The sequence below is a fragment of the Dunckerocampus dactyliophorus genome, chromosome 3, assembly GCF_027744805.1.
Source record: "Dunckerocampus dactyliophorus isolate RoL2022-P2 chromosome 3, RoL_Ddac_1.1, whole genome shotgun sequence".
Taxonomy (NCBI): domain Eukaryota; kingdom Metazoa; phylum Chordata; class Actinopteri; order Syngnathiformes; family Syngnathidae; genus Dunckerocampus; species Dunckerocampus dactyliophorus.
The window spans coordinates 24715427-24729583 of record NC_072821.1 but is presented as its reverse complement, the minus strand read 5'-3'; the positions used below and the strand labels follow the sequence as shown (position 1 = coordinate 24729583).

The 14157-nt window shown below is 38.9% G+C and overlaps 1 protein-coding gene across 1 annotated transcript in view; it reads right to left on the bottom strand.

Annotated features, from left to right (window-relative positions):
* Nucleotides 1–1488: 1488 nt before the first annotated feature.
* kcna4 (potassium voltage-gated channel, shaker-related subfamily, member 4) overlaps nt 1489–14157 on the bottom strand; it is a 96228-nt gene continuing 83559 nt past the window's right edge. Inside the window, exon 3 of the mRNA XM_054771092.1 lies at nt 1489–13125. The gene's annotated coding sequence lies outside the window, so the exon portion shown is untranslated. The remainder of the gene's footprint in view (nt 13126–14157) is intronic.

The following is a 14157-nucleotide window of genomic DNA, read 5'->3' as shown; positions in this document are numbered from 1 at the left end:
ATCCCCGAAGAAGGGAGTGAAACAAACATGTCGGTGTGGAGTTTACCCAGTGGAGTAGAGAAGTGGAGAAGGCGAGTGGAAAACAAACAGATTTGATCAAAACTACCGAAGGTGTCAAACTTTTTCAGTCACAGCAACGTAGACGCATGAGGGCAGCAGCACCGCTACTGTGAGTGTCAGCCGAGGATGCAGTAGTTTTAGAGATGAAGCTCAGAGTGACGCTTTTCATCGCAAAAATGTGTGTATATTGAGACATTATCTAGCTCAGGAAATCAGAGAATTTTCTCATATTCGCACTTGTTAGCTGATAAACATTAATATATAGGTTTAGTGTAAGGAACCAATAGGAGGAGAGTGTTGGCACACCAATTCCGCCCACTCTTACTGTATTTAAGGCCTAGGCTACCAGCACTTATTAGTTCGCTGACGAAGCTCTTCGGATGAGGAACGAAACGTCCGACACCTTCTTCACAGAAGTACAGATGACGTCTCAAGAAGCCTTTCCCTCGATTAATATATAAAGTCGTTTCTGAGGGGGGTATATTGACATGGCTTTATAACTAGCAACCTAAGCTGACAGATAATTGTAACATTTCAAAAAGCACCTAATTAAATACTCACATTTAGTAAAAAATAAAAAAAAGGATGATTAGGTTCCCCTGGGGCCCCCAAATGACTAAATATGCCCCTGTTTCACACCCAAGTCCAACAAGTTGTGTTTTTCTCTAAGACAGGGTGTCCAAAGTGCAGTCTGGGGGCCATTTACAGCCTGCAGCACATCGTAGAAGTGAAATTAAACAAACAAAAACAAAACAGCAACAATGGGGAAAATGCAGGTGCTAATAACAATAACACAAAACATGATCTTTAAATACAGTCAAACCTTGGTTTTTAAGCGTCCCAGCTTTCGTATGATACGGTTTTGCTTCGGTTCTTGTACACTGTACACAGATGTCACACGATATTGGGAGTAACAAACTGTTGTAGTTCTGTAGCTGTAGTCTCTCGTGTCCCTACAGGACTCCCATAGCCTGTGCATGAGAGCCGCGCACTATTGGGTGCACATGCAAAAGATGGCTTCAGTGTAAGCTCATGCAAGCCGTGAATACCCAAGTGAAGCACCCTATGCATTGCTAACTGTCTGTGCATGTTTTATTGAGTGTGACTGCTGAATAACCCGCCATGAGGCCCAAGAAGGGTGTGAGAGCCAGCAATTTGATTATTGAATTCAAGACATGACTCATGGCAAAGTACAGAGATGATGTCCACGTGGCCGATCTCGCCAGGATGTAGGGAGTGTCCGCATCAACAAGTTCCATCTTGGCGAAGAAAGAGGAAATCAAGGAAGCTAATGTTGCCAAAGGAGCAACGGTGTTCACAAAAGTAAGATCACAAATAAATGTAGAGATCCCCCCCCTCAGACCCCCCCCCCCCCACACACACACACACACACACAGACACACACCCAACCCGCCCCCAGCTCTCCTTTTTGTTGCATTTTCCTGTTTCAGTTTTGAGTTCAGATAGATGAATAGATATTATCAGTTTCTCAATAGTATTTCAAATCGGGGGTGGCCGTGCAAACATTTCTGTCCCCTGTGGGGGGGGGGCGCATGACAGAAAGTAATTGAGAACCACGGGTCTAGAGAAAAATAAAAGTCATGTTGAATGTTCATTTATTCATTTTATTTGCCATTTGGAATTTATAATTTGCATTGTTTTCTGCATGTAAAACTATAAATATTAAAAACATGTGTTTTAATCTAATAGTTGTAGGTGTTTATGGGCATTTTTCAGTATGAGGCCCTCGGCAGAAAAAGTTTGGACAAACCCTGCTGCTTAAAGAAAGAAAAATCCCAAAACCTAAACCTCCCTTGACCAAATTGCATAGCAAAATAGTCACGTTTGTGTGGCCTTTTCTTTAGTTCCTCATTATTCCGCTCACACAAACATGATTACATTCATCACGCCCATTTATTTGAGAAAAAAATGCACATCTTGGGGAAAAAAAAAAGTTGTTTTAAGAGTTTTTATTGAATATATTGTATTTTTCTTTATTCAACATTGCACGTATTCCATTTTCAATCACATCTCATATTGCTGCCTACAAAATGTTGTGAATGTAGAAAATTCAGCTGGAGGTTTAACCAAAAAATAATAATCATAAAAAATGAAAGACAGAAACTCCAAAGATACAGAGAGAGATAAGAAGAAGAACTCAAACATACTTCATTGTAGGATGCATTATTCTCAAAACAAAGCTTCATGCAGATCAAAAGCAAGGCTGGACAAAAGTCACATGGATATTTCTTACACCTCAACTGTAGAAATATTGTACATGTTGAATAATAATCAGTTATTCCTTTGTGATGAGTGATAAGAAGAATGGATATGTGAAGCAGCAACATTTTAGCAACTGCAGGCCCAAAACAGCACCTCTAATAAGTGCTCACTTTTCCCACTGCGACTGCAAAGTACGTAAGCTTTGCAGCATGCATGCAAAGAGCATCTTTGTTGACGATGATTGTGACGATGACTAATGTAGATAAAGTGAGCCATAACCTTCTAATCGTTGACGTGGCCTCAGATGTCTGAAGTGCATAGACTCGCAATAACCGTCCAACGTTCCCTTTGTGAATACACTCAAATCTTCATTTGTATATTCTATTTTAAACACAGTGGTGTTCTTTCGGCCGCTGATTCATCTGCTGATTTGACAAAAGGCATTTTTCACACGGTCAAAATGGTGTTGACATGGAAATTCTATTCTCGTCCTGTGTCTTTAATTTCACCTTAAGCTTCACCTCTAATGTGTCACTGCTTGATGAGTGATGGCTGGTGTGAAGCGTGCTCGCACACAGCGGCAGTGGGAGACGCTTTGCCTTGCTTTGCTTTGCTTTGCTCAGGGGCACTCTGACAGCCATGCATTCATTTGCCTCGCGCTCTTATCTAACAGAGGACACTGCATGAATGAACATAATCACTTTGACAACCTGGTGTGTGTGTGTGTGTGTGTTTCTTTAACTCAGCATTACATTTATACTGAGCTCTCTTTTGAACATAACCACTTCAGCGAACCCTTCATCTGAACATGTCCAAAAACAATCTCAGGTGAAGATGATGACTTCTGTTGTGTGCCTTTCCTCCCGAAGAGTGACTGTTTATTTGATATGCTGAGCATATATGATGAGACTTTACAACAAATTCCAAAATAAAGCACATTTCCTCAGCAACAAATAACAGTAATGAAAAATATGAACTTGCAGACAACCATCACAGGGCGACAGGGGAACAAAAAAAGGATCTGTAAGGATTTGTGATCAACCCTTGTGCCCTGTTGGGTTGGATGCAAAACAGTTACGGGTAGCTCCCTCACTCTATTGCATTTTTTTCAAAAATGTATCAATTACTTGATGATTGCAGTTTCGTGGTTGACTATGGTCCATTATTTGTCAAAAAATATTGAAAAACAAGTCATATGTAGCATTCTGGTCACGAGGCGTCATGTAATCTCTAATGTGTCATGTAATGACACACACCATTGACGACATTACATTACATTACATTACCTTGACACTGCATGTCACCAGGGCATGTCTAACATAATAGAGTGAAAAAAAGTTCTCCAAATGTGTGTGGAAGTGGTAAGTTTTTACTACTTACTCTGTCCTTTTCCACTCTGTTTGAAACACTTTCTTAAGTTTAGAATAAGTAATTTGGAGGTTAACTAGTTAGCTCCCAAGCATGCTCAGTCTCATGTCCCTGCAGTGACCCCGTAGCCTGTGCATTAGCAATGTCGTGTAAACAAAGAATAATGGAAGTGTAAAGGTGACTATAGGGGTGTTATTTCATGAATGCGGGGCTCTAATAATGGTTTTAAAAAAACATATTTCCAAAGTTATTAACAGGTTTTCTATGCTCTAACTATGAAAATTCCATTTATTAACATTGAATCCTACTTGAAAGTGGAAATTCACTTATCGCGGTCGGGTCTGCAACCAATTAACCACGATAAACTAAGGGCGAGTGTATATCATATCTCAATAACCAGAGCTGATGTAGAAAAAATGATGAGAGTGTCCAAAATGACCAAAAGTCTTACCCCAGTAAGACCGCAGTCCCCAATTTGTTTAAATGGTGTCATTTAGATGGCAATGGCACAAGAAAGTGTCAAAAGATGATGTGTCAAAAACATCACTTATAAGTAGGGATGTCCGATAATATCGGTCTACCAATACTATCGCCCGATATTTGCAGAAAAATTTAATATCAGAATCGGGTACCGGTATTTCTCAGTGCGCAAATGATGACCTCATCAAACTGCATCTAAACAGTGTAAAAAAAACGTGTCTGGCTAGTAACAAGCTAGCTCGCTCTTGACTAACGCTATGTCTGGCGTGTCTCCTTGAGATATTAAACTTGCCATTTGCAATGATTGCAAAGTGTTGGTTATGCGAGGCAGAACCAAGACTTCTTTCTTCAATATTTCCGATTCCGAGGGCAAAAATCATCAATCGGGAAATCGTGGCGTGTATTGCACTGGATAACCAGTGCGACGACAGAGTCACCAAACTTGTGGAGTCCAGTTCGTCGCGAAGCTAATGGCTGATGCTGTATCCATTAGCTTCACAACAGTTATGTGCGATGTTAGACATATAGATATCGGTATCGGAATCGGAATTTGAGAGTTGGACAATATCGGCATTTCGGATATCGGCAAAAAAGCTAATATTGGACATCCCTTTTTATCAAGTACTTTCCACACAGGTTGTCCTTGATTCATGACAGTCTCTCATAAATTAATTAAATACTTAATTTTGGTCCGTAAACGCAAGACTCACTCGAGCACTAGTGCACAGCCAGTATGCAAAAATGCATTGTGCAGCAGAAGGATACAGTAGGTGCCTGCACAGCTACAATCAGGAAGGATAACATTGCTTATTAGTTAACGTTTTGCACTTCATTATGTCTGCCTAGCAGCAGTGTGCTAAAGAAAAGGAAAGCCATCACCATGGAAGTGAAAATGAACATCATGAAAAGCTCAGAGAGAGGAGACACACCCACCAATATTGTTCGCTCTTTTGGTCCGAACAGCTCAACTGTTGCGGTCACTATTAAGGATAAAGAGTATTGAATGCTGCTAAAGAATGCTGGAGGTGTCATGGATTCTGTGCACTGTTACAAGGAGATCGGAGATAGATACAGAACAGGAGGATGTTCCTGTCCTTCCAGACTAGCCTGGGACAATATTTTAAGAAGGTAGGACAACCACAGGAACAAAAGTAAGGACTTATATGTCCTTCATGTGTTCTGTGTGCAGTGTGAGTGACTTAGGAGTTAATTTAGGTATAATTCAGGTATAAATTCCAACTTACACTAAAAATTCAACCTACAGCACAGTCTAGGACAGAAGTTGTTTGTAACCCAGTGACACTAAAAAGGATAACGTCTAGCATGTAGACATGCTACATTCTACTCAACTATTTATTTATTTAAATATGAATTTATTCATATTTGATGAAGAAACAAAATCTATCTTTAAACTCATCTACCTCTTTGGCCAAGGTATAAATCATTTGGTGCTTATGTAATTGTTCCATAAAAGTTGTTAAACAAAACAGCAGCCATTAATAATGTCAGCACGACTAAAATTACTATTAATTGATGAGAAAAAAAGGAAAAAAAGTCCAAGTAAAGTTGACCCCTGCGAAGGTTACATTCTGAGACCACCAAAAATGGCAAAAAAATATGAGCGAGATAGCGGTTCGAGTTGATGACCCTCTGTTTTGTTGTGCTGTGTGGGTGTATGTTTGTTACGCTACTATTAGTAAATAAAAGAGTACTTCCTCAAAGCAAGTTGAAGTTTGCCTATACTATTTCCTTAGTGACACATGCTTACCACAATATGCTATGTATTTTTTTTTATTATTTATTATGCATTTGCATTTGCAGTTATTATGCATGTACTACGCTGACATGTTATGCTTGATTATCACATACAGTCCCTCGCTACATCGCAGTTTGAATATCGCTGCCTCAGTCGTGTTTTTTTTTTAATCTTAATTATAATAATAATATAATAAATAACCGCTGTTTCGTGGTTGACTATTGAATATTATTAGCCAAAAAATATTGAACAACAAGTTATATGTAGTATTCTGGTCACTAGGCGTTAGTAATGTTACACTGATGAGACATGACATTAGATTACATTACCTTAACACTGCAGGTAGTCAGCCATGGCATGATAGAGTGAAAAAAACATTTTCCTCCCATTCGTGTGGAAGTGGTACATCTTCGGCTTCTTACTTTGTCCTTCTTCCCCACTCCATTTTAAAGCCTTTCATAAGTTTAGAATAAACAAATAGGAGGCTAACTATTTAGCTCGGTAGCATGCGAAGAGGCGGCCATCACTTATGTCCCTGCAGTGATCCCATAGCTAGCACGTTACAGTTGAGCAATGTGTTGTAAATAAAGAATAATAGGAGTATAAAGGTGACTATAGGGGTGTTATTACATGTCTATGGGGCTCTAATAATGGTAAATCTCTTATTTAGACAGCCATAAACAGGTTTTCTATGCTCTAACTAAGAAAATACTCAGTTTATTAATATTGAATGCTACATCACGGAAATTCACTTATCGCGGTACCAATCGCGGAACCAATTAACCGACATAAATGAGGGACAACTGTCTGTAAATTTTTATATTTGTAAATTCCTGCAAACTCAGGGTAAATTAGATGGTATTTGTGGAAAAGGAAACAACAAACAAAAACTTTTTTGGAGACAGAAAGCACAAATGGGCGTATTCACCCAAAATACAGAAAATTATGTTTTGATAGAAAATCTGCAAATTTGTAGGGTAACGAATTCACTGTAATGGTACTAACACACAAAATTCAACATGATCCAAATAAAATGCCACATGTACGGTACTGTAAAATCGGCGGCACATATCATAAGTTCTGAGCATATGTTAACTAGTTTTAGCTAATTTTTGGTCTGTGTTAGTGTAGTACGTGTATACTTTGCAACAGGCATCTTCTTTCTGGTGTTATCTAATGCCAAATGATACCCTTTACTGTCATTTCTTTTACAAATTCAGCCTTTTCAGACGTTTTGCTGCCAAAGGGCAACATCAAGATAATAGGCTTAGCTTTGGTCCACTTCATTTAGTCTTTTTTCCGCAGAGGACAACATTCGCTACCAGTCAAACGTACAGGGGTTTTAGATACCCATAACAGACTTGAACTTGACTCATATCGGAAATTATACAACATAAAAGGGTCAGAGAATAATTGAAATGCCGTTTTGGACTTTATGACCTTCTATGTTTTCGATAGTTTAGGCTGGATTCATCTTGTTCTGAAGAAATGCTGTAATAACAATTCACAGTATTATGAGCAAATTGATAGACAGCAGCAACGCATCGACATCTGTTTGAACTGTTTGAGCTTTACAGGTATTACGATGGTTGCGATGTAAGTGTTGGTAGAAGAATAACTGTAAATTGTGTGTTGTGCATGGCCTCATCATCCTCTGCCCAGTGGCTGTGACACCTCTGAACCATGTGAACATAGCCCCACCGTGTTTGCTAGCTGGCGGGCCTCATTAGAATTTAACTTGTCTCCTCTCACCTTGTTGGGAGTGTTATCTGATGTCCTCACCAGCGTTTGTGTTAACGTGAGAGCCAGCAGCAACAGAGGTCTGACTTAAAATCAGACATCTGTAGGGGTCGCCACAGCCTTGGCTGTTATTTCCATTACAAATAAGTATTATAATGTGGAATATTTGCATTAATGAGATATTGTTAATGCAAACATGGCAAGACAACCTGCTGAAAACAACCCCCCACAGTACAGCCACTCGCGGTGTTTCTACATGAACAAAACACGGTGGAATGCCAACTTGGAAGAGTACAGGAGCTCCTCGCTCTACGTACGGGTTCCATTCCTACGACACTGATGTCAGTCGAGTTTTTGCGGAAGTCGGACCTTCTGCTTACACTATAGCAAAATTAACACCAAAGTCACTCACACAGTAGACAGAACACATGAAGAACATATACAATGCAGTCAGAAAAAGTAAGGCTGTCAAAAAGAACGCATTGACGGCGGTCACTAATTCATTTAATTAATTACGCTACATTTTTTTAGGTAATTAACGCATGCGCACCAGAGCAAGCGCGCCTCTCTGTCATGACGGCAGACGGAAGCACAGTCACACAGAGTCTGACGCTCTTTTACAACTTCATTCTGACCTGAACACATCAACAGCAGTACGATTCCAACACCATATACTCTACCTATCTCCAACTCACACACGTCTCTAGTCTGTTCATCCTGGGAACGACACTTCCTTATTGTCATTACAAGAACGTGAGATGCATTCAGGGACACTCCGAACATCACAAAAACAGCTTTATAATGCTTGTGTGCGTGCGTGTGTGTGTGTATGTGTGTAAATAAACAGGACGATAAAGAAAACACGGGTTTAGGTGTTATTCAAATGTTCTCTTACTATTAAAGTGACTAGTGTTAGGCAGATACATTTTTAGACTTGTGTGGTATATTTTAGTTTGATTGAAATATTCAGTTCATTCGGAGCTGTTAATTGATACAAATATATATAACCCTGCCCTGTTATTTATGTTCCTGTTAATTAAATACAGTAAAAATTGGCATATTTCAGACATAGTTGCTAATGGTGATTAATTATGATTAATTTAAAAACTGTGATTAATCTGGCAAAAAATAATAATAATCATTTGACAGCGCTAATAAAAATATTATGTACAATAATTAATTTAAATGTTAATAAAAGTAAGAGAACTCCTGTGGAGGAAGTCTTAATAATGAGATCACTACGCTGCTTAGTTATCACTGTCCATTTCATTGGAGCAGACTCTTACATGTTCAACGATACCATCTTTATCCTTGATAATGGTCTTGGCGTTGAGCATCATAGACCAAGCATTCGGAGCATTTTACGATTTGCTAATGTCACTTCACTTTTCACTTTCCTTTTCTTTGATGCAACATTATCAGAAAATGAAGGGGAAAAGGTTAACTAAAAAGAACAAAAGTGACGCCGTCCGACTTCAGTGTCGTGACGCTTGACTACGTATTCTTTCACCACATGCACAGACAGAACTAGTTCTCTTTTTCTTTTTGTAGAGTAGAGTCGTCCCTTGCTACATTGCAATTCCAACATCGCTCCCTCACTCTATCACGGTTTTTCAAAAATTCATGAATTAATAAATGATTGCTTTTTCGTGGTTGAACAAGGCCTATTATTAGTAAAAAAAATATATATATATTGGCCTAAATTAAGCATTTTCAAGGATAAAAATGTCTAAATGAACGAAAATACAAATATAAGGCGTTCAGAAGACGTTATATGAAGTCTAATACAGATTCTATGACTTGTTGTGTGCACCTTTTAAGAAACGGGGCCTGGGAAGGGACATGTGTGATATCAGCTAGTTAGAGCTGACTAAAGCTGAGTGCTAGTGGCCGACAGCAGCTCCTGTGTGAATGTTCACTGCATGTGTTCTTTGCTTGTTAATCAAGCGATTGAAGTGCATCGTGTGTCTGTCCTCAACCACAAAGAGTGGCAGTAGAGTAGTATTCTACACTGGTCACTAAATGTCAGTACTGTTACAATAGTCACCTCAGTAAGTACGCTGTCTGTGCTAATGTGTGAGTCTAAGATTTTATGTCTAATATGGCTTATTTTCTATTATTATGTCGACTATATTGGGTAGTACAAATGTAAAGTTGGCTAAAGGGGTGTTATTTCATGTCTACAGGGCTGTAATAATGGTAAAATAAACAGGTTTTCTATGCTCTAACAACAAAAAATTTCCATTTATGAACACTGAATCCCACTTTGCGGAAATTCAATTATCACGGTCGTGTCTCGAACCAATTAATTGCGATAAACGAGAGACGACTGCGGTCATCATTTATGGGAGTGCGTCATAACCACAAAACGTCGTAAGACAAAATGCTACTGCAAAGTCTTTTTCAGACTTTGACGATGCTCCGGCTCCTTGCTATCTCCGTTAGCGCACACTGTTGTCACATGACCTCTATCCGGGATAGCTCTGCTGGATAGAAGAGCTAAAGCAGAGTTTGAAATTGACTGATTGTATTGGAGTGCTGATATCAGCACTTACACTGGGGGTGCTGACGTCACATTTACACCATCGGACAATTTAGTTGTGTTTTTGGTAATTGCTCAATCTTTTGATTGTTACAAGGTTTTATGTGTGCGCAGGTGCGTTTTATCAACTTGATATATCCATGTATTACAAAACCAAGGCAATTGTTGACAAACACAGGTAACTCTCACGACTCACGCTCATAGTTTGTAGTATATCTCATCATATTGAGAGCTCAGCATATCATTGATATCCCGTGTGCCACACCAGCCAATATGTCTCGCTCTAGAAAACGTTGTAAAGTATATACCAGAAAGTAATTTCAACATCGGTGCAAACAATAAGTTATTATTTCAAAGGCATTCCGAATGAACCACACACAAGCGTCACAAGCGTCCACGTGCAAACTGTGTCCTAATTCTGGATTAAGACCTTTTTTTTAATTAGTTCCGAGAGTCATTCAATCGGCGCCAATGTCGTGATTAATGTTGTAGTACTGTGATGTGCCGATGAAAGCAGATTTAAGGGAGGGCACTGTGTCACAGCTAGTTGACATAACCGCAGCCTCAAACCACATTCATTATATTAATTAATAGCCTGCTTGAGGAAATGGGTCAGAGACGGTCCAGTTAAACGGATTTCTTTCCCTCTCCTGTGGCGCTGCTTGATTCAGGGTGACTGGAGGTGGTGCCTTCCAAGGCTCGTCACGTTCTTCTAATTGCGCTCGTTTTCATCTCAAGGCATCATCCATAAACACACTCTCCAGCAGTGCACAAGTGACACGTTGGGCTTTGTCATGGAGGTTAGACATGAATGTTTCTCATCAGGAAGCACTGTGGGGAAGATTCCACCATTGGATGCCAACGTGGGCCTGATGCGAAAATATTTTGGTGCTAATGCTGCATTCAAGACTGCTGGGATGTGGGAAATATCCAAATTGGAACTTGTGAGGTCCAACCTCAGGAAAACCTGTTTACAGCTCTCTAGACATGAACTAACACCCGTATAGTCACCTTTACATTCGGATTACAAATGACCACAAAATAGCATAAAGACAATGACCACACAGTGTGTAAATAAATAAAGTACAATTTCAATCTTTCCAGTCATATAAATAAAACACACATAGCTCACCTCTCCTTTCTTTTTGTCAAAGTAGCTCTAATAGTGAAAAGCTGAAGACCCTCGATCTAGGTTGATTCATATTGTCGTCATCGAGGGCTTACAATGCAAAATATTTACGTGATGTTGACCAAAAAAAAGTACTGGAATTAGTCTCATAGCTGTCATTTGTTCACTTTACTCCTTTTATTCTAAAGAGCACCTTTAAATATATATGCTGTATATACTGTATTTACTTCAATATCCTCTGTATTGTTTTTTTTTTCCAAGCAAGAAACAACACTGCAAATTTGAATCCGGTATCTCTGGTGTTAAAGCACCCGGAGTGACGACCCATACAGTAAATCGACTCCTTCCCAATAAAAACACCTCCTCGTGGGGGAATTTTCAACAAAACTACTGACATCAATTTTAAAACTACTGTGGCTATCTTGTATGGTTACAAGTTTTTATGACAGTATGGAAACATGGGGAACATTCAGAGTTTTTTTTTTTTTTTGTCTGGGATACAAGCTGTGAGGTAATTACAGATATAAATTGTTCAAATAATGTACTTTGGATTTTCTCTAAAGGAGAAAAAAATGCTATAAAAAGATAGAGGGCTCTAAATCCAGTATGGTTAACAGACTGAATACACTTATTACAATAAAAGAGGCATGTCAGTAAACAACTCCTCAATGCCCAAACATCAGCAACCTTGGGTTATGAATGAATGACTTTTTGATGGGCAAATGTTAAAAAAATAAATAAAAATAAGACAATTAGGAGTGTGAGAGCAGCAATCACAACAATATGAGCAACATGATCGTATCAGACAAACACATAATTATGATCGATGGTCGTAACAGTCAAATAAAGTTAGAAGGTCATCGGACATCTGCAACACATCTCAGGACACACAAGTATAAATGTCTGCTATATACATTGTCTCCTAGTCAGTGCGCATCTACAATGCGACATTTTCCGAGAAGTGCACAACATACAATAAATTCAAGGTTTCACCTTTGGTTATGTATTCATCAAGGCTAGGTTTAAAAAAATAGAGAACACACATCCATGTTACTTTGCATACACTTAAAAGTGGAAACACGTCAACAAAGCAGCTGGCCCGTTTGTTGTTTGCATCTGAGAAAACAACCTAAGGTTAATTGTCTTTAAGAGGGGTCAATCTTGGCTATGCTGCGGTAGACTTTCCGGGACAGAAGGTGTGTGGCGGATATTTATGATTGGATTTATGTGCCTGACATCTTTGTTTTAGTGAGAGTGGATGTTAATGCGCTGACAACATGGTGATAATTTGTCTTGCAGCCCTAAAAGCCATTTCTCAGTGAGGAGGATTTTAGTGCGATGACACAACGTGGACTCATAAAGTTTGTTGCCAGCCTTTGAGCAACTTGGGTCAGCCTTGTTTGGTTGACAATATGAAAAAGATAAAAATAGTAAGTCATACGGCCGACTGCACATAAGCAGAGAGACAAGTCACCATTTATTACCAACCACCTAAAACCTCCTGTTGACAGGAAAACCTAGCATATTAAAATAACCACACCTCTTTCTAGCAAGACATTTTTCCACATGTAAAGAAAACATTTGAGTGTAAGTCTCATGAGATCATCTCTTCATACATCTGTAAATGTGTGGTAATTAAGGCAATCACACTTTACTTAACCCTGCAGGGTTTGTTGACCTTTTTCATACAGTAGTAGTTCCTCCCCCCGTGTCTCCTCATTGGTGAGTCCCCTCCAGACGTTGTTCTTTTTCAGCGTCCACTCACAGCCACCATTGTAGTGTTTGTTCTCTGCCGCTTCCTGTGTTTACTACCTGCAACTGGCAGAGCTGCAACACAGAAGACAAACAGAAAATAGATTAAAGGAAAACAAATAATAATTAGGACAATTATTCTGTTGATTACGCCTCAGCTTTGCGCTTCACACCACCATCGTGCTCATCAGCTGGCGTCTCACACGTGAGCACTATTGACAATCATTGTGTGAATGTTGAAAATCACAAATTGCTCAAAAGCAGTATGTATGACAGAATGTATGACTCCGAACAAGTCAGCTGTTTTTTTTTTTTTTATTTAAACATTCAGCAATTGCATTACAGGAATAGCACATAGACCAGGGGTGTCAAACTGGTTTTGACTGAGGGCCACTTGGTTCTTACACAATTGCCCATGCATTTGATTGTTATATTTTTACTAGAACTGTCAAAAATAACGCATTAACGGCGGTAACAAATGCATTTCCTTAATTATGTTAAATTTTGTATTGTAAATAACAAGCACGCCTCTTTGTTATGATGGCAGACGGAGCACAGTGGAGCATCCCCACACAGTCACACAGATCAATCTAAAGTCTTCCGCTACGATTAAAGAAACTAGTGTTAGTATCTTTTTGCTTGACTGTCATAATCTGTTCATTTGGAGCTGTTAATACATACAAATATATATAATCCTGTCTTGTCATTTATCTTTCTCTTAATTAATTACAGTAAAAAATGGCATTTTTCAGACATATTTGCTAATGGTGATTAAACATGATTAATTATTTTGCAAACTGTGATTAATCTGATTAAAATGTACAATGATTTGGCAGCCCTAATTTTTACCGACAAATTTATTTATAACTTGCTTTGAAATGACAAGTGAGTGACAAGTATTCCTTTTTGATCACAAAAAAATGCTTGGAATATCTTGTTGCCAGATCTGATAATATTAAAGTTTAGAAAAACTGCAGGCAGTACAATTTGCCTGTCAAATGAGCAAATGCATTGAGAAGGAAAAAGGTGAAGTGCGTTATTGATAGACATTATTCCCAGACTTTCGTGGGCCACATAAAATGATGTCGAGTTGAGTTTGACACATGT